Source organism: Mustela nivalis (genome assembly GCF_964662115.1).
Source record: "Mustela nivalis genome assembly, chromosome: 8".
NCBI classification, from domain to species: Eukaryota; Metazoa; Chordata; class Mammalia; order Carnivora; family Mustelidae; genus Mustela; species Mustela nivalis.
In genome coordinates, this window is record NC_139027.1 from 60810662 (window position 1) to 60835144 (window position 24483).

At 45.8% G+C, this 24483-nt stretch overlaps 1 long non-coding RNA gene across 1 annotated transcript; it reads left to right on the forward strand.

Moving 5' to 3' along the window:
• The first annotated feature begins 1025 nt into the window (after positions 1-1025).
• On the forward strand, positions 1026-24111 carry LOC309872491. The gene is made up of 4 exons (XR_014315902.1): positions 1026-1102; positions 18515-18606; positions 18858-19081; positions 21420-24111. It is a non-coding gene; the product is annotated as an uncharacterized lncRNA (long non-coding RNA).
• Positions 24112-24483: the final 372 nt, after the last annotated feature.

The window sequence follows — 24483 nt, forward strand, 5'->3', positions numbered from 1 at the left end:
CTAAGTAAGTCTAAAAGAGCTTGTTAAGTAAGTATAAGATCAACATTTTAAGTGACAAGTGTTGTGTTAAAGTTTATTTGGCAGTTTCTCCCCCTTCCGTGGTGTTATTTAGATGTTCTGAAATACAGTCTTACATTCCCAAGGAGCAGTGAAAGCTACCAGATCGGATCTCCACGTGCTTGTAAGATGAAGCCCACAGACATGGAAGCGCACAGCTATCTCTTTCACAAACTTGTCCTTTTTTTTTTTTTTTTTAAGATTTATTTATTTATTTGAGAGAGAGAGTGAACACAAGCAAACGGAGCTGCAGGCAGAGGGAGAGGGAGAAGCAGGTTCCCCGCTAAGTGGGGAGCCCGGTGTGGGACTTGATCTCAGGACCCTGGGATCATGACCTGAGCCAAAGGCAAATGCTTAACTGACTGAGCCACCCAGGATCCTGCACACAAACTTCTTATGTTCAAGCTCACTGAACTCAGTGCCTGGGAAGAGACGGGGGGTTCCCTCTATGGTTGCAGCCAGTGTCTCTTCTATGTTCCACTGTTGGAGTCCAAAGGGTTAACAGGACATAGCCGGTTACCCCAGCACCAGCCCCACACCTGAGAAACTTAGAATAACATGAGCCCATCTGCTGGTCCGTGTGGCATTTAGACCTGTTGTATCAGCCATGATTATCAGCTGTGAGCTCTACAAGGGGGTTCTACCTGATTTAAGCAGAGAAGAAATTTATGGTTAGTTCTTTGAAGAGTTGGGGGAGTTGCAGGGGGGGGACTGGAAAACCTGGCTTTGAGTGGTGTGACCTGTCAACGGGCCCATGAAGACCCAGTTGTCCACTCCTGAGCTGTGCACCGCCCGCTCCGTGGAGAATTCTCTGCCAGGCCCCCGTGTCTGTATATCACCGACTCCGGATTCAAAGCTCTGGGTGAGTGTGTCTCACTGACTGGGCCTTGGTCATGTGGCCGCACCCGTGTCATATGGCTGCAAGGGAAGCTGGGAAAGTGAGTAAATGGCATTTCTCGTTCTATAATAGGAGAGAGACTCGGCCTCCCACCAAGACTCTTAAGGAGGGGGAAGAGGTGGCGGGTGATGGGCAGCCCAAATCATGGTGAGTATCGACTTCAATCAAAATAAGGTTCTTGGGGGACGCCTGGGTGGCTCAGTTGGTTAAGCAGCTGCCTTCGGCTCAGGTCATGATCCCAGCGTCCTGGGATCTAGTCCCACATCGGGCTCCTTGCTCGGCGGGGAGCCTGCTTCTCCCTCTGCCTCTGCCTGCCATTCTGTCTGCCTGTGCTTGCTCTCTGCCCCTCTCTCTCTCTGACAAATAAATAAAAATAAAATCTAAAAAAAAAAAAAAATAAATAAGGTTCTTGGAATCTCAGAACACACACATAGTACTGGTGCCAGGTGCAAACCCTGGCAGAGGCCTACCAGTAGCTGAGAGAAGGAAGGAAGACTGAGAAAACAGGAAAGAGAAAATCTTGTCGCTATCAGCCTTGTCTGAATGCCTCTGAGTCTCCATGGCAGTTTGCTACAGTGCTTGACCCGTGAGCCTTTTGGGGTTGGGAGACCTCTTTCATCCAGAGGTTAATTATGGCCTAGGTGTACCATATCCTATCTGGAAACTGAAACCTTCCCACCCTCTTGAAAATTTTAGAAAAAATTTTTAAAAATATTTTATTTATTTGTGTGTGAGAGAGAGAGATCATAAGTAGACAGGCAGGCAGACAGAGATGGGAAGCAGGCTCCCCACTGAGCAGAGAGCCCCATGCGGGACTGGATCCCAGAAACCGGAGATCATGACCGGAGCTGAAGGCAGAGGTGTAACCCACTGAGCCACCAAGGCGTCCCTAGAAATTTTTAATGATGGTCCAGGATTCGCCAGAGCCTCCTTTCTTCCCCATTCTGTATATTTAAAACCCCCTAATTTCTCTTTCCCCCATGTCTCTGTAAAAACCAGTTCTTACGAGCTGCCCTTGCAGTGGGGTGCAGATCAGTTGGCTCCCTTGAGGAGACAGAGAGAGAGATACCCTGATTTCTAGCATTTGCCAGTTTCCTTGGTGTAAGTACTCCCCCCGTGGAAGCTTTCAAGCTACCAAAGTTGTGCCTGGCAAAACCTCTGAATATTTATCAGCCTTTCCAAGCCCCTAGGAACTATTGCCTCTTGTCCAGAATGTCTTAGGCCTGTAATACCGACCTCCTAAAGCAGTTTTCTTACTTTTTTAATCTGGAGAACCATTCCTAGAGGATTTCTCAACCAAATCTGCTGTTGGCTATATGTTCCATGATGGAGTCCCAGAACCTAGAACAGTACCCTGTACATATTTGTTTGTGGTGATGGTTTTGAGCCTCTTCTTTGGGTTTTGGGGGGCACAACCTGTCGCCCATGTGCTAGGCCACAGAGCAATGCCTTTCTCTTGGGTATTCAAATTGTCCCAAAGGCCGCAGGGACTGTCTGGTTTTTTTCTGTGAAGTGGGATGTGTCTCTGATATCCATTTGCCTCTGTCGTTCCACTTCTCTTTTTAGGAAGATTCAGCCCCATTTTTAACATTTTAATGTGCCTTTCCCCCCCCCCCCAATTTATTTATATGTCAGAAAAAGAGAGAGCGTGCACAAGCAGGGGGAATGACAGGCAAAGAGAGAAGCAGGTTCCCCACTGACTGAGGGGCCTGATGCCCCTCTATCTCGGGATCCTGGGATCACGACCTGAGCCGAAGGCAGAGGTATAAATGACTGAGCCTCCCTGGTGTCCCTTTAATGTTCTTCTTAAGTTGATCATTTCCTTCTTTATCAGGCAAGCCAGCGATGTTTTTGCTGCATCGATTAGCGTTTTACTCTTCCTTTCCCTTTGCTTTTGAGTCAAGACGTTTGCTTTCCTGGTGCACTCCTGAGACTGTGTCTTGTGGGGTCCACCCCAGCAAACAACGTGAAGTAATGAAGTTCTGAGTCTGCCAGAAATACAGCTGTCGACATGGGGCTTGCCCTCTTTTATCTCTCCTCTTGGGCTGGGTGTTTGTCGTGGATGGAGCTAGCATCCTGGACCGGTATATAACCTAGGCCTGGACTCCATCTACCAATGTCCTGCCTGGTTTGCAAGCAGCGCATTTCATCTTCCTGGGCCTTTTCTGAATGTCCTCTTGCAGAAGTTTCCTGGGTAGGTTCCCTCAGGGCACATGCCAGGCCTGCATTGTCTCCTGTCATGACTAAGCCCCCTTAAAGCCCACTGGTAATGCTAGAAGCATTCTGTGCTCATCTTCCCAGACCTCCCCCCTCCAGTCTGGCCATGGTTATGTGACTACCTGTTATAACTGTCGCAATCTTTAAAGGGTGATTCCCCAATTAAACTTATTGTTGACTCCTTATCTGACCTTTTACGAAGGTACTTCTCAAGAGCTTCCTGGAACTGTACTTCTCTGGTTGGGGTGGCAGGGTCTAGAATATTCCAGCCTCTTCTCTGAAATTTCACCTCCCTCTATGAGAGTTCACCCCCCTTTAGTCAATCTTTCTGGTCTAGTAATAACCAAAACAAACAAAAAGTTGTTTACACCTTCTTTAAGAGTGGTTAGGTCCAAGCATACATATCTCATTTCACCTTTCATATTGGACTAGCCAGACCTCCATGATCAAAACCTGTCTTTTAAGGAAATCCTTCTCTCTACATGGCCGTGGTGGTAAGGCCCCATGCTGGATGATCAGAATAGACACTGGCTGCGAACAACCAAGGTATGTCTCTGGTCGGACCCCAGGCTCCCCCTGCTGACACCCCCTCTGTTATCATTCTTACACTCTTTTATTTCTTTTTCCCTCTCCAGCTGCTCTCATTCTGACTTCAAGATCAAAGTTTTGTTAAAGAAACAAGTATTCAGAGATCTTGTTAGAGAATGAACGGTAAGGCAGACTCTGGGGTAGGAACCACTACAATGGGGTTTTGCATTAGCGGAGAGAGATTGGGCTCAACTCAGAATACAGCATAGGCAAGTGGGAATGTACAGCCAAAGAGTGAGGAGGGGTGTGTGTGTGGATGGAAAAATCACTCAGAAGAAGCATCAGGAGTTGGGGGGTGGTTTCTGGCTAAGCCCACCTCACAGGACTCTTGCTGAATGCAGGCCAGGGAGATTGGACATCGCCTGGGGGTGCTGGAGGACGAGGAACCTGATTAGATATCAAGGGGAGGTGGGATTCTGGTTAAACTGACTTAACAGGATTCTTACTAACACTGGACAATGTAGAGATAAACATGGAAGCCCAGGGGTCAGGGGCCAGTTGAGAAAAGAGTTCAGAAGAGCCTTACTAGAGATTGGTTTCTAAACCAATCCAGTTCCTCCTTGATTCCTGGGGACAGTATGTTACAGTATGTAAAAGGCACAGGCCTTTATGGCCTCACCCGTGGGTCCCACCTCAGTTTGGTCCCCCCCCGGGATGAGCCTCCAGGTCCTGGGAGAGCCTCTCTGTGTGGCTGAGCCGAAGCCCAGGGTAAAGGAGACCCCCCTGGCCTTTGGCTGGCCCTGGGGCATGGGCTCATGGGCAAGAGGAGGGGAGCCTGGGCTCCCCCAGCTTTCCCGAGCTCTCTCTGCCTTAGTTCCAAGTGTTTGTCAGGAAATTCCTCAGAGTTCAGAGTCCCTGTATTTTTATACCTTTTTACAGTGTTAACGGTTCAGAACTATTGTGTTTTTTTGTAGCAAGGAGACCTCATTTTCTAAAAAAAAAAAAAAAAAGAGAGAGAGAGAGAGAGAGAGCGAGAGTGTGAGCGCAAGCAGGGGGAGCGCCAGAGGGAGAGGGAGAAGCAGGCTCTCCCCTGAGCAGGGAGACCCCAGGACTCTGGGATCATGACCTGAGCAGAAGGCAGATGCTTAACTGACTGAGACACCCAGGCGCCCTGCCTTTTGCTGTTCTTTCTGAGCCTTTGATTTACTAATATTTTCATTAATGCCCAAGAAGATGGCCTGCCAACCATCACAAAAGGCCCTTATTTGAATCTCTGATCAAAGCCATGGCTGGGCTTAGGTAACAAATCTAGAGTATTTTTGATCCACATGGTGAGGCTTCAGGGTGATTCTAGGAGTCTGTAGGTAAGTCTTAAGGATCCAGGAGGTTAATTCCATTTCAGTTCACTCCTTGGCACTAAAGCAAATGGGTTCAGTTCAACATAACAGAGAGGAAGAGCATTTGAGGTAGTTGATTTAATGCATCTAATGCTAGAACCGCACAACTGGTTCGTTCTAACCCGGTGTTCTCAGTAGTCCACAGTACGGCTCCACCTGGGAGCTTGTTAGAAATGCTCACCCCAGAGCTACTGAATCGAGGGAGGGAGCCCAGGAAAGTAAACAACTCAGTAGGTGAGTCTTAAGAATGTTAAGAGTTCATGGGGCGCCTGGGTGGCTCAGTGGGTTAAGCGGCTGCCTTCGGCTCAGGTCATGATCTCAGGGTCCTGGGATCGAGTCCCGCATCAGGCTCTCTGCTTGGCAGGGAGCCTGCTTCCCTCTCTCTCTCTCTGCCTGCCTCTCCGTCTACTTGTGATCTCTCTCTGTCAAATAAATAAATAAAATTAAAAAAAAAAAAAGAATGTTAAGAGTTCAAGAACCACAGCTCTCACCCCAGTGGTACCTAGCTCCCTTTACAGGACATTTGAGGTGAAATGGCTTCCCTTAGGCGGTTCCTGGCAAAGAAATATGGTAGGATCAGCAAGAAATTTTCCTGACCACTAGTGCCTAAAGAATTTTTTTCACTGGAACTCTGTATGCTTTAAGTGATAGAGAGACTCCTCTAATCCCCATGTTGGGTGCACCCGCTTAGATCTGTAAATTGCAAAATCCTTCACAGCCTGTATGCACTGAGGTTGCAAGGGCCTGGGTTTGCCCAAGCCCCTTGACACCAGTCTCATTAAACTGCTGTGTCTTAAAGCAGTCAGAGACCTGGAAGCCCTCTGCTTACAAGTACTGACAACCTTCTAGCCCAGCCACACCTGAAGCATCCTTCTTTCTGGGTATATCTTATTTATCCTATCTTGGTGCCTATTTATTTTTTTTAAGATTTTGTTTATTTATTTGATAGAGAAAAATCACAAGTTAGCAGAAGGGCAGGCAGGGGACTGGGGGGAAGCAGGCTCCCTGTTGAGCAGAGAGCCTGATGTGGGGCTCGATCTCAGGACCCTGAGATCATGACCTGAGTGGAAGGCAAAGGTTTAACCTACTGAGCCACCCAGATGCCCTGTGGTGCCCATTTATTAAGTTTTCCTGGTTTTTAGACCATGGAGTGGGTTTTGGTGGTGAAGAGGAAACAAATCCAACCCCTTTCGTCCAAGTTCAGAATGAACTGAGAGTTAAGATCAGACTGCCACTAGGAATTAGTAGACCAATTTTATTGCTGCTCAAGTTGAAATGCAGCTGGAAATCTACAGCCATCATTGGACTTTGTCATACCTTTACCTCAAATTGAACTTCTCCACCCCCACTGCCAGCCTTCTGGTCTGTTGAGGAGGTTGCCAGTCCCGGCCATGTTGTCACCAGAGCTAGTGCATTCTTTCTCCAATCTTTCCCATCAGCTCAATTACGTGGTCTTTGGAGGAGAGTGGTAAGTAATGGAGAGACAGCCAGGAGAGGTGCTCCAGACAGCTCCTTCCTGGGGCGAATGGGAGGATGCAGGAATAAGAGTTGCCCTGGCTATGGAAATAGTATTTGAGAGCCTTGGCCCCAATGAAAGAGTCTAGAATGGGAAGATAGGAAGGTCAGGATTGAGGCTTGAGGAAGGCTCACATTTAAACATGTTTGTTTTTTTTAAGGTTTTTTTTTTTTTAAGATTTTATTTATTTATTTGTCAGAAAGAGAGAGAACACACAAGTAGACAGAGTGGCAGGCAGAGTCAGAGAAAAGCAGAGAGAGAAGCAGGCTCCCCACTGAGCAAGCAGCCCAATGCGTGGGACTCAATCTCAGGACCCTGGGATCATGACCTGAGCTGAAGACAGCCGCTTAACCACCTGAGCCACCCAGGTGTCCCTAAACATGGTTTCAAAGAGGAAGCCCCAGCCAGAGCAATCAAAAAGCCAGAGAGAGAGGAGGAGAACCAGGAGTGTGTGGTGCCATAGGGGCCAAGGGAATATAATTTTAAGGAGAGAGTGATCAGCAGGGTCAAACTTTCCTGAGAGCTTATAAAATAAGAAAAAAAAACTGTCCCTTAGGTTTAGCCATATGGTGACCTTATTGAAGGGTGAGAAGGGGGAACTGAGTTTTGGGGTAGTCTTTGGAGGGTGTCCACAGGGAGGGTTTTTCAAGAGGGACAATGCTTGTTTGAAAACTGATGGGGAATGACAGTCTTCTGGCTTGTGGATGATGTGGTGCGGGGTGTGGGGGGGGCGGTCAAATAGCTGGTACTCCATCCTCCAAGCCAGACGCCTTCAGTGAGGGGCTCTGTCTGTCTGCCTGCCTAGGGCACCTTTTCCTAATTTGCACGAAATTGCAGCCTTGGGGGAGTGGATGCTGAAACATAAGACATATTATAAATGATAGTAGGTCACATAGTCACCTGCAAAGCCAGGGCTAGAAGTTGAAGGCTTCTAGCTCCAAGTTCCCAGATAGCTCCAAACATCCTGGGGGCAGACACAAGGAAGGCTCTTCTTCACTTCAAGAGCTTGCCTGTATTTTTGGCAATCCCTAATTATTGTAGCACCAGCTGACCATGTATTGAAATCTTGATCTGGCAAGAATGGCCAGGATCCAGTGGTCCTAACCCTCCCAGAGTGACAACCATTTGGTTCCCGTAGAGATCCACACTTTAGATTGATGGCGAGGGGACCTACAAAGGTAACAGACCAGCCTCTGCTTCTCAGGACGGGAGAGTGTTCCTTGGACCAGTTTGTGGTTTCTCCCTACCTTCTGTCCCTTGTCTCAGAGCCCACATTCTTGAAGAGTTGGTCTTCAGATACAGTTCTGATAATCATGGACTTAACTTTTTATAGTTTCTTACTTACTCGATATTTTTAACTTTGACCTAACAGAAATATTACCATCAGAGACTTTATTTTTTTAAGATTTTATTTATTTATTTGACAGACATCACAAGTAGGCAGAGAGGCAGGCAGAGAGAGAGAGAGGAGGAAGCAGGCTCCCTGCTGAGCAGAGAGCCCAACTTGGCGCTCGATTCCAGAACCCTGGGATCACGACCCGAGCTGAAGGCAGAGGCTTTTAACCCACTGAGCCACCCCGGCACCCCCATCAGAGACTTCTTTTTTTTTTTTTTAGATTTTATTTATTTATTTGTCAGAGAGAGAGAGCGAGCAAGAGTGAGCACAGGCAGACAGTGGCAGGCAGAGTCAGAGGGAGAAGCAGGCTCCCTGCGGAGCAAGGATCCCGATGTGGGACTCGATCCCACAACGCTGGGATCATGACCTGAGCCGAAGGCAGCTGCTTAACCAACTGAGCCACCCAGGCGTCCCTATCAGAGACTTCTTAATGATAAGCTTCCCCCTACTTGTTTCACACTCTTGTAGTTTCCTAAACCAGTTAGCATATGCCCACATACCTGGAAAACAAAAGTACACTTGGGAGAGAGTGGCAGTTTTGCTAAGGATCTAACAGACCTTAGTATTTGTTTCCCTTCTTAATGTATTTGTTTTCCTATAGTGTAAGTCAAATTCCATAAATAACAACACATTACTACAAAGGTATATTTAGTTTACATTAAGATTTAAATATCTTATTGAAGAGAAAAAATTAAGATCAATGCTTAAAGTTTATTTTAAATTGGCCTCTGGATGATTTACATATGTAAGATTTTTCTCTCTCTCTCCCTCAGTTGATCTGTCTGTCTCTCTCTCTCTGTCACACACACACACAGCAATCCTATCAAACAGATTTTAAAAGTCTAACTTCGGATACTATAATTGGGAGTCAATTAGTCAACACTTTTTTTTTTTTTTAAGATTTTATTCATTTATTTGACAGAGATCACAAGTTGGCAGGCAGAGAGGCAGGCAGGAGGAAGCAGGATCCCCGTTGAGCAGAGAGCCTGATGTGGGGCTCTATCCCAGGATCCTGGGATCATGACCTGAGCTGAAGGCAGAGGCTTTAACCCACTGAGCCACCCAGGCACCCCAATTAGTCAACAATTTTAAGTCAATGAAAATCTACCCGTATTTTTGGTGTTCAAAGTTAAGTAGAATGACAATAGAAAGATTAGGAAATGTTTCGATGGAAGACATGGCTGGAATATGTGAGAGAAAAATGATCAAAATGACTGTGCCTGGAGCAGCCAGAAACTTAAGAGATGTTTCCCGAGAATAAGTAAGTACAGAAACATTGCTGTATCTACTATATAAAATATGCCAAACTCTTCTTTAGCAGTTAAAAGATTAACTACATTGGATGGAGGTGCCTGGGTGGCCCCATCGGTTAAGCGTCCCACTCTTGATTTCGGTTCAGGTCATGATCTTGGGGTTGTGAGATCAAGCCCTGTGTCGGGTTCTACACTCAGTGGGGAGACTGCTTGGGATTCTGTCTTCCTCTGCCCCTCCACCCTGCCCCCCAACTGTGCACACACACTCTCTTTCTCAAATAAATAAATACATCTTTAAAAAATAAATCACAAAAAATAAAAATATGTTACATTGGATGTAATAGGCGGCAAAACAACATGAGAGCAATAAACCTGCAGCGACTCATTTATAGATGAAAATACTTCTAATGAGATTTTGACTTCTCCTTTGGGATCCCAGGTGGAGTGACCTTTGCCAGTCCACCCTGGGGTTGTCAGGGTCTTGTGGCAGTTTTAACGTGGTTCTGTTCTTCTGAGGTCTGGGAAGGAGCTGTCTAAGTCTCCTACTGGACATGATCACTTCAAAGAGACATAACAGGTCTCTGCAGAGGGATGGTCTCCTGGTTCGGGCGTGGCCGAGACACATGGCCACTGCACCCAGAGATGAAGAAAGAGGAACCTTACAAAATACTCTTTAATACATCAGAATGGTTGCCAGTGGGGGATGGGAGGTGGGGAGTGGGGAATGGAGAGCAAATGCAGGAGACACATACATAAAATGAGATTGTTCTTTACCACCCAATGATATAGTAATGATGATGATAACGTGCCATGAACTGGGGAGTATGAGGAATAGTTCAGTAAAAAAAAAAAAAAAAAAAAAAAAAACACATTATACTTACATAAATGAACTATACCCAAGGTTACTTATAAAGTAGGTTCATTTTCAGGGCCCTTTTACTTCCCACTCACCTGCTTTCCCACTTTTCCTCTCCCGACTTTCCTTTCCTCCACTTTCAGTCTAGCCCCCTGACTGCCCAGGGTCTCCTCCCTGTGTGCCCCTCTGCAGGCAGCATCTCATTCTGGGCACACAATCCTCCCTTCTCCCTCCCTCTTACTTCTCTGTCCTCTCCTTCCCTCCCCAGAAACATGGGAGACATAGCCCTTCGATCCAGGCGAGAGGGGCCCCATGCTGAGCCCTGTGCTTTAAAGGACTGTGCTTCAAAGGACATGCCCTCTCCCTATCCCAGAGCCTCTGCTCTTCTTCTAGAGCACATTCTGGCCCTGGAAGCCCCAAAGAGCCCCAGGTCTCCTACAGGCCTCTTCCAGATATGGGTCCTCTTGAAGGAAGACTATGACCTTAGTCTGTGTACTGTACCCCAAAGCCAAAGATGGCTGTGGGGTAGCTGTTTGGGGAGGTGAACAGGACTTGGAGGTGCAGACCGGGATGTGCCCATGCGGTAAGTGTGAGTGACTCTCTTGCATGAGACTCTCTGCCTTCCGCGGGGCATCTGGGGCTTTGATAGGCAACTCCTGGAGACCCAGCAAAAAAGAAAAGCAGTCCTAATCAGAGCAGGGCAGACCCTCTGGCAGGTGACCAGAGCAGCAGGCTTTGGTGCCTCTCACATCATACCACGTGGGAGAGGCTGGCTCCTCTGCCTTTGCTAGCTGGTCCTGCTGGAGAACTGGGGTTGGCCTTTTTTTTTTTTTTAAGATTGATTGGCTGATTGATTGATTGATTGATTGAAGGGGGTGTGTGTTTTGAGGGGGGTAGGGGCAGAGGGAGAGAAAAACCCAAGCAGACTCTCTGCTAGGCACAGAGCCTGACATGGGGCTCAATCTCACAACCTGATCACCATCTGAACTGAAACCAAGAGTGTGACACCTAACCAGCTGCACCCCCCAGGAACCCCCAGCCATTCCTTCATCATGGAGGTGTGCGAGTCAGGAAGGCCAAGTGCCCCGTCTTTATCAAGTGCTGAGGCACTTCCACCCTCTCTCCCCCTTAGAGAAATGGTGTTTACACTGGCTGTAAGTGGTTTTTTGTTCTTTCTGAATACACACTATTATATGAAGCAAATTTTAAATAGGAAGGCTGCATCCAATAGTGACGCAAGCAGCCAGAAGGATTCTTTGTTGGGAGGGGTGATGAACCTGAGTTGGGGGCGGGGGTGACCAGGGAGCAGAGCTGCAGACAAGAAGGCTGCTTGAGGACCTAGTTGAGGCAGAAAGACCCAGGGCAAGTCCAGTTTCTGTGCTTGGGTGTTCCTGGCAGCTCTGGTCCCTTCATGCATCTTCCTCTGCTCTCCTGCCCCTTTCCTCGCCCCTTTCCTGGGCTCCTACTCTCCATCCTTTTCTGTGCATGTTAAGGCATATTAAAGATTGGCAAGGTGTTCCTGGCGGCAGGCATGAGTAGTTTTTGTTAAACAGAACTTTCAGAAGTAAAGGGGAAAACCAAAACAATTTCCCCCTTCGAATAAGTTGTATGTCTAAGAGGCCAGAGAACTCTTGAGGATTTCCCCCAGGATCTTTTCCACTGAGGATGTTTGTTTGCTTTTTCGTTTGAGAGTAGGGACTGATTCATTCATTAAACCAATATTTGCTGAGCTTGTATGATAAGCAAGCACCACCGCAGCTGCCGGAGAAATCGGAGTGAACCAAAATGGCAAAAGCCCTGCCTTGGTGCCCCGTACGTTCCCGTAGGGAACACAGTTGGGAAACAGAATAAATAACAGCAACAACAACAGCAATGCGTGTGTCTTGCTTGTGGTGGTGAGAAGTGCTCGGGAGAGAATAAAGAAGGGTACAGCGTAAGGTAAGGAGTTTAGGGAAGGCCTTCCTGAGAAGGTGACATTTAAAGAAAGGAGGTGGTGAGGAGAAAATAACGGGGTTAGAAGCACTCTTGACCCTGGCAGAACCTTGTTGGAAAGATTCAAATGAGAAAGCCCAGAGTCAGGAGCGTGGCTGGCGAGTTTAAGGATCAACAAACAGGCCAGCTGTGACGGTATGGGCACAAGAAAGAGTAGAAGATGAGGTCAGAAAGATGATGTGTGCGGGGGGGGGGGGGGGTTGGGGGGTTGGGGGGGTTGGGGGGTGTGGGGGGTGAGGGGGTGAGGGGGGGTGAGGATTATGGAGAGCTCTTGTTAGTGTGATAATTTATGCTGAACAAGGTGGGAAGCAACTATATAGTTTAAACCAAGGAGTGACATGATCTGATTTGCATTTTATTTTATTTTATTATTATTTTTTTGATTTGCATTTTAATAGGATCCCTTGAGCTGCTGTCTGAGAGTAACCTGTGAAGGACAGGGTGAAGCCAGTTAGGAAGCCTTTGCAGTAATCCAAGAAAGTAATCCATGGAAGACCAAAGTAGTAACAGAAATGGAGGAGTGGTGAGATTCTGGAGAAAATAGAACCAAAGATTTGCTAATGGATTGGTTGTGGGGAGTGAGGAAAAGAAAGGAGTTAAACAGAGCATTGAGGTCTTTTACTTGAGCAACTAGAAAAAGGGAGTTGCCGTGAATCAAGAGGAAAGACTAAGGGGGTGCAGGAAAGATCAGAAATTCAGTGGTGGGGATTTACAGTCTAGATCCCTTTCAACCTCCAAATGGAGAGCCCAAGTAGGCAGTCGGATTTATGAGTTCAGAACTCAGGAGAATGGTTGGGCCCAGAAATAAATTTTGGGTAGTCATTAATGAATAATAGTATATAAAGCTAAGAGATGATGAGATTTTTGAGGAAATGACAGCAGATGGAAAAGAGAAGTCCAAGGCACGAGCCCTGTCGCAATCTAGTGTTTATGAGTGAGCAAAAGGGAAAAAACAGGTGGAAAAGACAGAAGGACCAGCCAATGAGGAGGAGAAGGGGAAGAGTATGGTGCTGGGAAGTTCTGGAAGCCAGATGAGGATGTGTCCAGGAGGAGGGAGGAAGCCGCTGTGCCACCGTGGCTGCTGACAGAGAGTAAAATGAAGACTAGGAATTCTCCAAAGTCAAAGTCATTGGCAACTTTGTAAAGAGTAGTGTCAGTGTTGGAGTGGTGGGGGTGAAAGGCTTGTTGGAAAGGTTCAAGAACACATGAAGAGGAAGAAATGCAGTTAGTGAGTATAATGCTTTGAAGGCCATTAGTTGGGAAGAGAGAAATGGGGTTCAAGCCGGAGGAAGAAGTAGGGTTGAGAGAGATTTTTAAAAACAGAAATAACTGCATTTGTACATTGGTAGGAAGGATCCAATAAGGAGGGAATAAGTGAAGATGGAGGGTTCATGGGCTCAGTCTGGTAACATTAAGAAATATCTACATTGTATTGAATGTTTATATGTACTAGATTTTTATATATGGTATTCATTCCTTAAAACATAAGATATACATATATTTTCATTTTTTCAATGGGTAAATTGAGACTCAGAGGTTGAGTCCCTTGTCCAATGTCACCCAGCAAGGCTAGAGAAGAGCTGAGTCAGAGGGAAGCTCAAGCCATATTGCTCCTGAGGGGGCCGACCCCTCTAACGGTCCCAGGCACCAAAGGCACATGTTTATTTACGGTTTCACATCCCTGCCTGAAGGAAGAGTATGTGTGCTTACAAAGTCATGCCTAGAGACTTCTACCTTCTTTTCTTTCTTAAAGTCTGGAACAGGAGACAACAGAGAAGTTGACCCAAACCTTGATATGTTGGATATCTATGAATAATGTCATGTTGTATATTGGAACAGACAGAGGGATAGAAATCAGGAGTCCTGGGTTTTAGTCCAACTGTCCCCGTACAGCTATATTCCTTCTGGCAAGTCAATGAACTTTGAGACTTAGTGTCCTCATTAGCAAAATAGGAATAAAAAAATCTGTCCTGTCTGCTTCTTGGGTGGTTGTGAAAACATCACCCTAAATCCCCTGCTCCTCTGCGGCTCATGGCTCCAACATATGTGAGACTTTATGCCATTTCCAAAGTATTTGACATATGGTGGCACCAGTGGTTCTCCAGCTGAAGCAGAGCAGAACCCCCAGGGAGTTTTTACAAATACTGCTCTCCTGCGAGGATGTAGAACAACTAAAACTCACAAACATGTTAATGGGAGCATAAATTGTACAGCCACCTTGGAAAGCAGTTTGGTAGTCACTATTAAAGTGGAACCAACATCTCCATGTGATCCAGTAATTCTAATCCTAGGTTTATACCTAAGAGAACTATAGGCACATTTAGGCACACGCACACGGAGGGACCTTACAGAAATGTTTGCAGCGGTATGATTGGTGATTGCTCAAGCATATAGACAACTATATGTTGTCAAGCCATAGACAACTTAAATGCCTGTCAATAGCAGAACAGATTAACAAGTTGTGGTATATCTATACAATGGTATACTGAACAGTATTAGAAGTTTTCACACTATGGCTCCAAGCACACCGATGAATCTTATAGATACAGCATTCAGTGAGAGGAAACTGACATAAAAGACTTCGCTCAAAACCTGAGATAATCAAAGGCACCTGCGTGGCTCAGTAGGTTAAGCCTCTGCCTTCAGCTCAGGTCATGGTCTCAGTGTCCTGGGATCAAGCCCCGCATTGGGCTCTCTGCTCAGCAGGGAGCCTGCTTCCCCTCTCTCTCTGCCTGCCTCTCTGCCTGCTTGTAATCTCTCTCTCTGTGTCAAATAAATAAAATCTTAAAAAAAAAAAAGAGATAACAAAGAGGCAACCCACGGAATGGGAGAAGATATTTGCAAACGACAGTACAGACAAAAGGTTGATATCCAGGATCTATAAAGAACTCCTCAAACTCAACACACACAAAACAGACAACCATATCAAAAAATGGGCAGAAGATATGAACAGACACTTCTCCAATGAAGACATACAAATGGTTATCAGACATATGAAAAAATGTTCATCATCACTAGCCCTCAGGGAGATTCAAATTAAAACCACATTGAGATATTACCTTACACCAGTTAGAATGTCCAAAATTAGCAAGACAGGAAACAACATGTGTTGGAGGGGATGTGGAGAAAGGGGAACCCTCTTACACTGTTGGTGGGAATGCAAATTGGTGCAGCCTCTTTGGAGAACAGTGTGGAGATTCCTCAAGAAATTAAAAATAGAACTTCCCTATGACCCTGCAATTGCACTCCTGGGTATTTATCCCAAAGATACAGATGTAGTGAAAAGAAGGGTCATCTGTACCCCAATGTTTATAGCAGCAATGGCCACGGTCGCCAAACTGTGGAAAGAACCAAGATGCCCTTCAACGGACAAATGGATAAGGAAGATGTGGTCCATATACACTATGGAGTATTATGCCTCCATCAGAAAGGATGAATACCCAACTTTTGTAGCAACATGGACGGGACTGGAAGAGATTATGCTGAGTGAAATAAGTCAAGCAGAGAGAGTCAATTATCATATGGTTTCACTTATTTGTGGAGCATAACAAATAGCATGGAGGACATGGGGAGTTAGAGAGGAGAAGGGGGTTGGGGGAAATTGGAAGGGGAGGTGAACCATGAGAGACTATGGACTCTGAAAAACAATCTGAGGGTTTTTTTTTTTTTTTAAAGATTTTATTTATTTATTTATTTGAGAGAGAGACAGTGAGAGAGAGCATGAGAGGCGAGAAGGTCAGAGGGAGAAGCAGACTCCCCATGGAGCTGGGAGCCTGATGTGGGACTCAATCCCATGACTCTGGGACCATGACCTGAGCCGAAGGCAGTTGCTTAACCAACTGAGCCACCCAGGCGCCCCAATCTGAGGGTTTTGAAGGCGTGGGGGGTGGGAGGTCAAGGTACCAGGTGGTGGGTATTATAGAGGGCATGAATTGCATGGAGCACTGGGTGTGGTGCAAAAATAATGAATACTGTTATGCTGAAAATAAATAAAAAATAAATTTTAAAAAATGAGATAATCATAAAATAGTGAAAATCAGAAAAATCATGAATCTCTGTGGTGTTAGAAGCCAGGACCTTTAGAGAAGACAAAATGTCTTCTCTAATATCCGAGTGTGTGTGTGTATGTGTGTGTGTATCTCAACAATGGTTATAAAAATGGAAAAACACATATTGGATAATTCATTGAGTTGCACATTTATGATTTGTGTACTTTTTTGTCTTTGTATTCTACTTCCATTAAAAAAAACTGCCTGGTTCCCATCTCAGATCAATTAAAAATCCTTGGGGGTGAGAGGCGCCTGGGTGACACCTCTCATCGGACTCCTGATTTCGGCTCTGGTCGTGATCTCAGGGTTGTGAGATGGAGCCCTGCCTGGAGCTCTGTGCTGGATGTGGAGCCTGCTTAAGGTTGTCTCTCTTCTTCTCCCTCTGCCCCTCTTCCCCCGGCTCACATGCACACACTCAGACACACTCATAGTCTTTCTCTCTCTCTTTAAAAAAAAAATCCCTGGGAATGAAGCCTGGCATGGGCACTTCTAGGGGTATATCCAGGCCTGAGCAAAGGGCTCTCCGCCATTGCCCTCGCCTCCAGGAGTGAAGACTTAGAGCTATGCATCCGGGCGCTGACTGGGTGTGCCTCAGAGTGGTGGGGAGGAGAGAAAGCTAGTATGCACCTGTATGCAGATGGCCAACAGCGAGAACAGCGAGTCTCCAACGAGAGACTGGGGACACACCCCTGAGGGTGAGGATGAGGCTCCTCACCTGGGGCAGTGCCTGATGACTACCTTCAGGGACCGCCAGACTCCTGAATTTATTTCAAGCTCACTGTTCAGAACAGTTGCTGCAGATTTTAATTATTTTTATTTGTCTGGCCTTCCATGGAGATTTGGACTCTTCATTTATACTTTTGTCTTTTACTGTAGTGACCTGTTTAAAATCTTTTCTGTCTTCCTTTGCATTTATAAACTATTCGTTCACAAGAGCTACAGTCATATCCAAAGGCTGTACCATCACATGCCAGGAGGTCTGGACTACTATTCTAATGCTTGTCTCACATGTGACAGACAAGCAGATTCTTTTTTTTTTTTTTTGCCAGAGAGAGAGAGAGAGAGAGACTGCAAGAGCACAAGCAGGGGGAATGGCAGGCAGAGGGAGAAGCAGGCTCCCCGCTGAGCAAGGACTAGATTCCAGGACCCTGGGATCATGACCTGAGCCGAAGGCAGCTGCTTAACTGACTGAGCCACCCGGGTGTCCTGGACAAGCAGATTCTAAGTGCACTCCACTCTTAATCTTTGCTGTTCTCTGCTTTACTCAATAGAGAAAAGGGTTATAAACAATGGAAACCTTTATTGTCTCTTGATCATTACTCTGAGTTTATAAAAGGAAACATTTATGGGCCAAACTCTGACATTGATAGAGATCCCATACTTTAAGCATTTTTTGAGACTTTCCCAAAATAATACCTCTACAATTCACCCCTAAAAAGCATTTTAACAGGGCTATGGCCTCTTTACATTTATTTAAAATAGCTGGAGATAGCTTTTCTAAGACTATTTTTAATTATCAAATATTCAATGTATTATCAAGAAAAATAAACTGTTATAGCTCTAAACTTAAAATTTTAGCTTATCTTACTAAAGATTTTATTTATTTTTTTTGAAAGATTTTATTTATTTTTTGACACAGAGAGAGAGACAGTGAGAGAGAGAACACAAGCAGGGGAAGTGGGAGAGGGAGAGAAGTAGGCCCCTTGCCAAGCAGGGAGCCTGATATGGGACTTGATCCCAGGACCCTGGGATCATGATCTGATTGGAAGGCAGACGCTTAATGCCAGAGTCACCCAGGTGCTCCTAAAGATTTTATTTTTAAATAATCTCTACACCCAAAGTGGGGCTCAAACTCACAACCCCGAGATGGAGTCACATGTCCCACTACCTGAGCCAGTCAGGCGCCCCAAAGCAAATTTTATTGTATAGATGTTAATATAAGGGGAATTGAATATATAAATATCTTTTAAAAGCAATAATGTTCTTCATATGATCATTATTATTTCTCAGAAAATCTGTACTTAAATTTATAGTGTAGGGAAAAAGTTGTTGCTTCTTGTGGTTTATCATTGGATATGGTTGATTTCAATGTTTTCATTTTTGTCTATCTGCATTTTTTTTTTTTTTTTGCTTCAGTAAAAAAAAAAAAGCTGAGAAAAAAAATTGAAAAATATCTGAAAAACAGGCATCGCTCTCTATGTAGGAGTTAAGGTCTTAATAGCAAAGCAGCTAAACTTATGGAACCTGTAGAATCAGTATCACCTGTCAGATACCGAATTCTCGTGCCCACTCCAGACTTGCTGAACTAAAAACGCTGGGCGCAGGCCCACCAATCTGCTTTCACAAACCCTTCAGGTGACTCTGATCTAAAGAAGAGCGTGAGAAACCACGGTGCCTAATTTGGGAAGCCCTGAAGTGATCCACTCTGGGAATAGGTGGTTTGTTTGGTAAGTCAGTCCGGTTTTTGCTCCCCAGCTCTGCCCACTCATTGGGCCCCCAGTCAAACCTAGACCAGTAGTTCTCAGCCCCTGGCTGGGAAGTTTTTTAAAATCGTGTCTCCCCAGATGGGTCCTGGGCATCCAGGTGCTTCTCATGTGCGCCAGGGTTGATGAACTCTGTTCTATATTCAGGTACTTTTGTGGTTGAGACAGATGATTGTTAACACCTGCCCCCCAATTCTTTGGCTTATTTCCTGCAGGCCCTGTGAAGCAGAACTCAGGCCTCCAGCGTCTGCTTGTCCGGACCTAAAGGTGTTTCCTGAGGGCCGAGGCGGCCCTGCCTCGCAGGTATCTCCGCAGACCACAGCGACACACCGGAGGCGCGACGCTCCCTCCTGGCACGCACCCGGGCCGCGGGCTCCTCCGCTCCCCCTCCGACCCCAGCTCTGCTGCCCAGGCCGGATGCTGAGTGAGATAATGTGAGGTAAACACTTTATTTGGTGCACAGAGAAAATGTCGACATGTGCCAGCTATCCTTATCTTCGTTACCTAAACCCTGAGGTCCCCTTTTCATTTCCAGCTCACAAAATACCTACTTGGAAGGCCCATCGTGGTGGTTTTATCTTGAAATGTCTACCCGTCCCCCCCAACTTTCCTGCGAAGCCAGGAGGGACACTCAACATACTCATGAGGCGTGTTCTAAGCCAGTGGTCCTTAAAATGTGGTGGCTGGGGGGATATGTGTCAGCAGCATGAGTATCACTTGGGAACATATAAGAAATGCAAACTCCTGTCACCACAAGGTGTAATAACAAGAGAGAGGGCAAGAGGAGGCTTTTGGAGGTGATGAAGAGGTTTCTGGCACAGAGTGTGGTGATACAGGTCCATGAACGTCTGTTTCTCTCCGAACGCATCAAGTTGTATATGTTAATATCTATAGCTTTTTGTATGTCAGTCATACGTCCATAAAGTAGGATTTTTTTGTTTTTGTTTGTTTGTTTGTTTGTTTTTTAAAAAAATGCAAACTCTTGGGCCCCACCCCAGAACTTCTGTGTCGGAAACTCAGAAGACAGTGTGCGGTGTAGTGTGTTGTAGTGATGGCGTCCTCACGTCTGACCACTGCCGCTCCATACCGGTGCCTCACAGGATTGTGAGAAATGCCCAACCTCGGGCCCCAACCCAGGCCAGTGGAATTAGAATCCCAGGTTCCTGGATCACGCTGGAGTTTGAAAAGCCCAGCTCGAAGCTTTCCCCCTTGATCAGTGGTAGAACACCAGAACATCAGTGTGCCTTCTTAGATTGCAGCTTCTTAGCACCCCCCAGAAAGGCCGTCATAAGATAGTTCATACCTGTGTTTCTCACACTTAAGTTACTATCATTCTGTATTTGTGGAAGACCATTTATGCTGCCACTTCCCACCCCCTCGGGTAAAGATTCGTCCTGCCAATTTTCTTTAGAGCAATCGCAGTGTCTGGTTTTTTTGTTTTGGTTTGGTTTTACATAGGAGCTGAAGTCAGGAAAGTCCTCTGTAAGATGGCAGGATGCTTTGTTACCTCAGTTCAGAGAACTAGTCTGAGTTCTCTCCTACAGCTCTCCCTTCTCCTGTAAGGGACCTTTGCATTTTAAGTCTTGGGGTAACAATTCTGTTATGGCTGCATTTTTTTATTATAAGTGGCCTCAAATACTTTGTGAGAAGATAAGGGGTTGATAAAAGTATGTGATTGATGCCTGGAAGCCTCTCAGCCTTTATAAAGCCTAATGATGTCAAGAGCTCAGTTCAAAACCCTCTTTCTCCATGAAGCTTTCCTGGTAGCTCTCCACCAGCTGTAATTAACACGACCTCTGATAACAGTATTTGTTTTCTGTCATCGTCACAGATACCAAGTATTTCCCAGTATTTTGTGAGTTAATGTTTGTAAAGTGCTTGAAGAGTATAGGAACATAGAACATACTCAGATTACAGTTGACCCTTGGAAGACGCAGGGTGGAACAGTGCGGGTCTCCTTATATGTGTTTTTTGACACACACAGTAAATACAGTATATAATGCATATAACATACAAAATATGTGTGAAGTGTTTCTGTTATTGGTGAGGCTTCTGGTCAACAGTAAGTTATCAGTAGTTATGGTTTTAGGGAGTCAAGTTACCTGCAGATTTTCGATTGTGCCCCTACCTCCAACATTATTCAGAGGTCAACTGTACTACTATTAGTGTTGTTGTTGTTGTTTATATATACTTACATGTCATTCCTGTTAGATCTCAAGTGAGGAGAGGGCTTTATCTACTGATGGAGTCCAAGGAAGCCTGGTTTATGCTGTCCTCACAAGAGGTTCTTACACATAACTTTAAGGAGAGTAAATAAGAGCTTTGGAAAGAAAAGTATGATTTATTGCCACAGTTGGAGCATTAGGTCTCAGTCAATCCTAGCGAGAGAGAAGCTGTTGTGCCAACAAGGGGAGCACATCCCTTCGCCCCCGTCCCAGAAGGCATCAGAAAAAAAAAAGGAAGTGAAGGATAGATGTCACCAAAGTGTCAGTGAAACTCAATTCAGAAGAAACTCTGACCAAAACCAAAATGGAACCAACTGAAAATGTTAATGGTCATTTTTAGTAAGTCATAAGAATTTGAAGAAAGGCTATTTTAATAAGTAGAACAATTTCATTTTCCATGCAGCCTAGGAAATTAAGATCTAGATGGTTTCTTTTACACAAGCTCTGGTCAAATTTGTACCTCTTTTATAGAAAGCAGTACGGTTTCATCTTAAATAACTTGTGGGGGAAAAAAACAAAAGGGATAATGTCTTACATATCTGTTGACTACAGAAAAAACACACTGGATGTCATATGTGGGGGTCACCTGACCTAGTACTCTGGAAAAAGTTCAGGCCAGAGAAGAAAACTGAGGAAGGACTCGGATTTGCATGATGTGTAGAAGTGGGTGCACGGTGAAACTAGCAAAGCCTGAGATTCACCGCTCCACCCTGAAATACCGGACTCTTCCAAAGCCCCAAGATGGCCGCTGGCAATTTTGTGTCTGCGATGGTACGTTTGTGCTCATAAATGGACTTCTCAAACTGTATAAGCATCAGCCCCTCCAGGTCTGCTCCTGAGGAAATGCCTCTCTCTGTAGCTCTTGGCTTTCTAGAACGTTTGTAATCATCTCGTTCCGCCTCCCCAGACAGGGGGTGCAACAAGGACGGGATGTGCTCACGGGGAAGGAGGGCCTTGGAGAATGGCTGGGAGGGGAGAGACCACCACAGCGGGGTTCAAAGTGATGCATTGTAGAGACTAGGATGGCTTTCTTCAAGGGTTTCCTGTCTTGTCCTTCTAGGGTGGTGATTCTCAGTCGAAGGTAATTCCCCCCAGACGCCATTAGGCAGTACCTGTAGACAGGCTTTGTTGTCTCCAAATGGTTAGGCTGTGGAGATGCTACTGGCATCTAGTGGGTGGAGCCCAGTGATGTTGCTAAACACCCTGCAGGACCACAGACCAGGATCTGGTGCCAGAGCTCCATAGTTCTGATGTTAAGAAATCCTGTTCCAGAGTGCTCCTTTTTCTGCAGGTCACTGACAACTCAGGTTGTCAAAATGAACAACGAGCAAACAGTATAAGGTAACTTCTTGGAGAGGTTTTGCAGTTTCGTCGTCCCTGTCAGCTACTGTGTGGCAGGTATCTGGCTCTTCTTTAGTGACTTTCACTCCTACCCACCCTCTGCCCCCCACATACACATATGCAAAGGCTGTGAGGTTGGTGGCTTTAATGAACGCCCTGGTGAAAACCTGATTCCAGCAGCCATATGGGAGAGAGAGGCCCTCCTCTCACCAAGGGACTGGGCTGTATATGGCCTCAGGGTTATGGGAAAATCCCAGGCACTGGAGTGGGGCTTTGCAGTCTAAAAGCATCAGCCATTTACTTCAACACCGTGAATTTTTTTTTTTTAAGATTTTATTTATTTATTTGACAGAGAGAAATCACAAGTAGATGGAGAGGCAGGCAGAGAGAGAGAGAGGGAAGCAGGCTCCCTGCTGAGAAGAGAGCCCGATGCGGGACTCGATCCCAGGACCCTGATATCATGACCCGAGCTGAAGGCAGCGGCTTAACCCACTGAGCCAACCAGGCGCCCCAACACCGTGAATGTTAATGCAAGTTGATGGAAATGTCCATACCCTCTCCAGGCTGCTTAACCCTACTAGTTCAAATCCCAGAATTCCCAATGGACTGCTCCAAATCCCTGCCTTCTGACCTCAGCTGGTCCTCCACTGCCTCTTGGCCTTCCTTCAGGTCACCTTCTGATTGTGTCTCTGCCTTATTCCTATGACGGCTCCCTTCCAAGGCCCCAAACCATTCTCTCCCTATTTCCCTTCTGCAGATGGCCGTGCCTCTTGCTTTTCTGAGATGAGTAACACAATAATTGCAGCTGCTACTATTTATTCCACAGCTGCAAGCACCAGGCTGGCGAAGAAGAGGTGTTCCATCTGCAAGGGGCATGTTGCTTACCCCGCTTTGCAGATGATGAAACCAGAGTGGAGGCCTCTCACTCTTCCAAGTCACAGTATGAGCATTTGGTCCCAGGCCTGTCCATCTCCAGTATGAACTTCCTATACTTCTCTCTTTTGCAAATCTGTCTCTTTTTTTTTCCTTTTAAAAGATTTTATTTATTTGTCAGAGAGAGAGAGAAGGCACAAGCAGGCAGAGTGGCAGGCAGAGGCAGAGAGAGAAGCAGGCTTCCTGATGAGCAAGGAGCCCGATGTGAGACTTGATCCCAGGACCCTGGGACCATGACCCGAGCCGAAGGCAGCGGCTTGACCGACAGCCTGTCTCAGGTGTCCTATCTCTGTCTTGATCCCTAGGTCTTGGAAGAAGAAAAGTTCTTTCAACCCAAAGTTTCCTCCTCAGTCTTGATCCTGGATTTCTCCTGGTTTCCCACTGCACATCACTCCATCTCCCACAGCCCTGCTTTCCCTACACAATCCTGTCTCATCTTCTTTGCTTCACTGTCAACTTGTTAAAAGGAAGAATGTCTCAGTTTGACCCCTCTAGTCACCTATTCTCTAGTCCCCTTCCCTGGCTCTGTGTTCCCTTGGGTCCCCTTTCCTTCCTGGATGGGCACTATGTCCACCCCTTACCCTGTAGTTTCTTGGTGTTGGGGACCGCATCCTGAAACACAAATAGTGATGGTCATGACCTCACACTGAGAACTGGACCAAAACAAGACAAACCCTCCCAGGGGCCAGAGAGATGGCTGAAGTAGGGCTCCCAGGGAAATTCCTTTGGGCTGGAGTTCTGTTCAGTATAATGACGACACACTATTGCCATTTTTAGAGCAGTGATTACCAAATGGAAATACCCTACTTCACCAGAGACTGAGATCTGAAGTCACTAGCTTCATATCTAAATGTCATTCGAATCTTCACTGCAACCAAAGCTCTGATTAACAGAAACACATGACTACAAGCTAGGGGATTCAATTCCTGTTTTTTCTTCCTGTTTGTCCTCTGCTAAAATAAAAAAAGAAATACCTAAGAGAAACTTCTCGCTATTGTTATCCTGATAGTATATTACTACTACATACATGGAGCTGAGTTAAACAATAAATAATTTTTGAGCTGTTGGCATCAAATGTCCATCAGTTTTCAAAAAGCAAGTAAAGAACATCTGGGCATGAAATCTGTATTTGATGGCAAAGATCCCTTCTCTGTAATTCCATTTTTTTTGCTCTCTCCACTGAAATGTCTATAGGAACTTCTGTAAGCTGGTATTTGTAAGCTTCTGTCTAACCTTCATCTGTATTGGTTCATTCCTTCATTCAACAAATACTTATCAAAACTCTGCTTAGTCCTTGGACAGGATAGATAGTGTCTGACCTTAGGAAGTATAGTCTAATCTG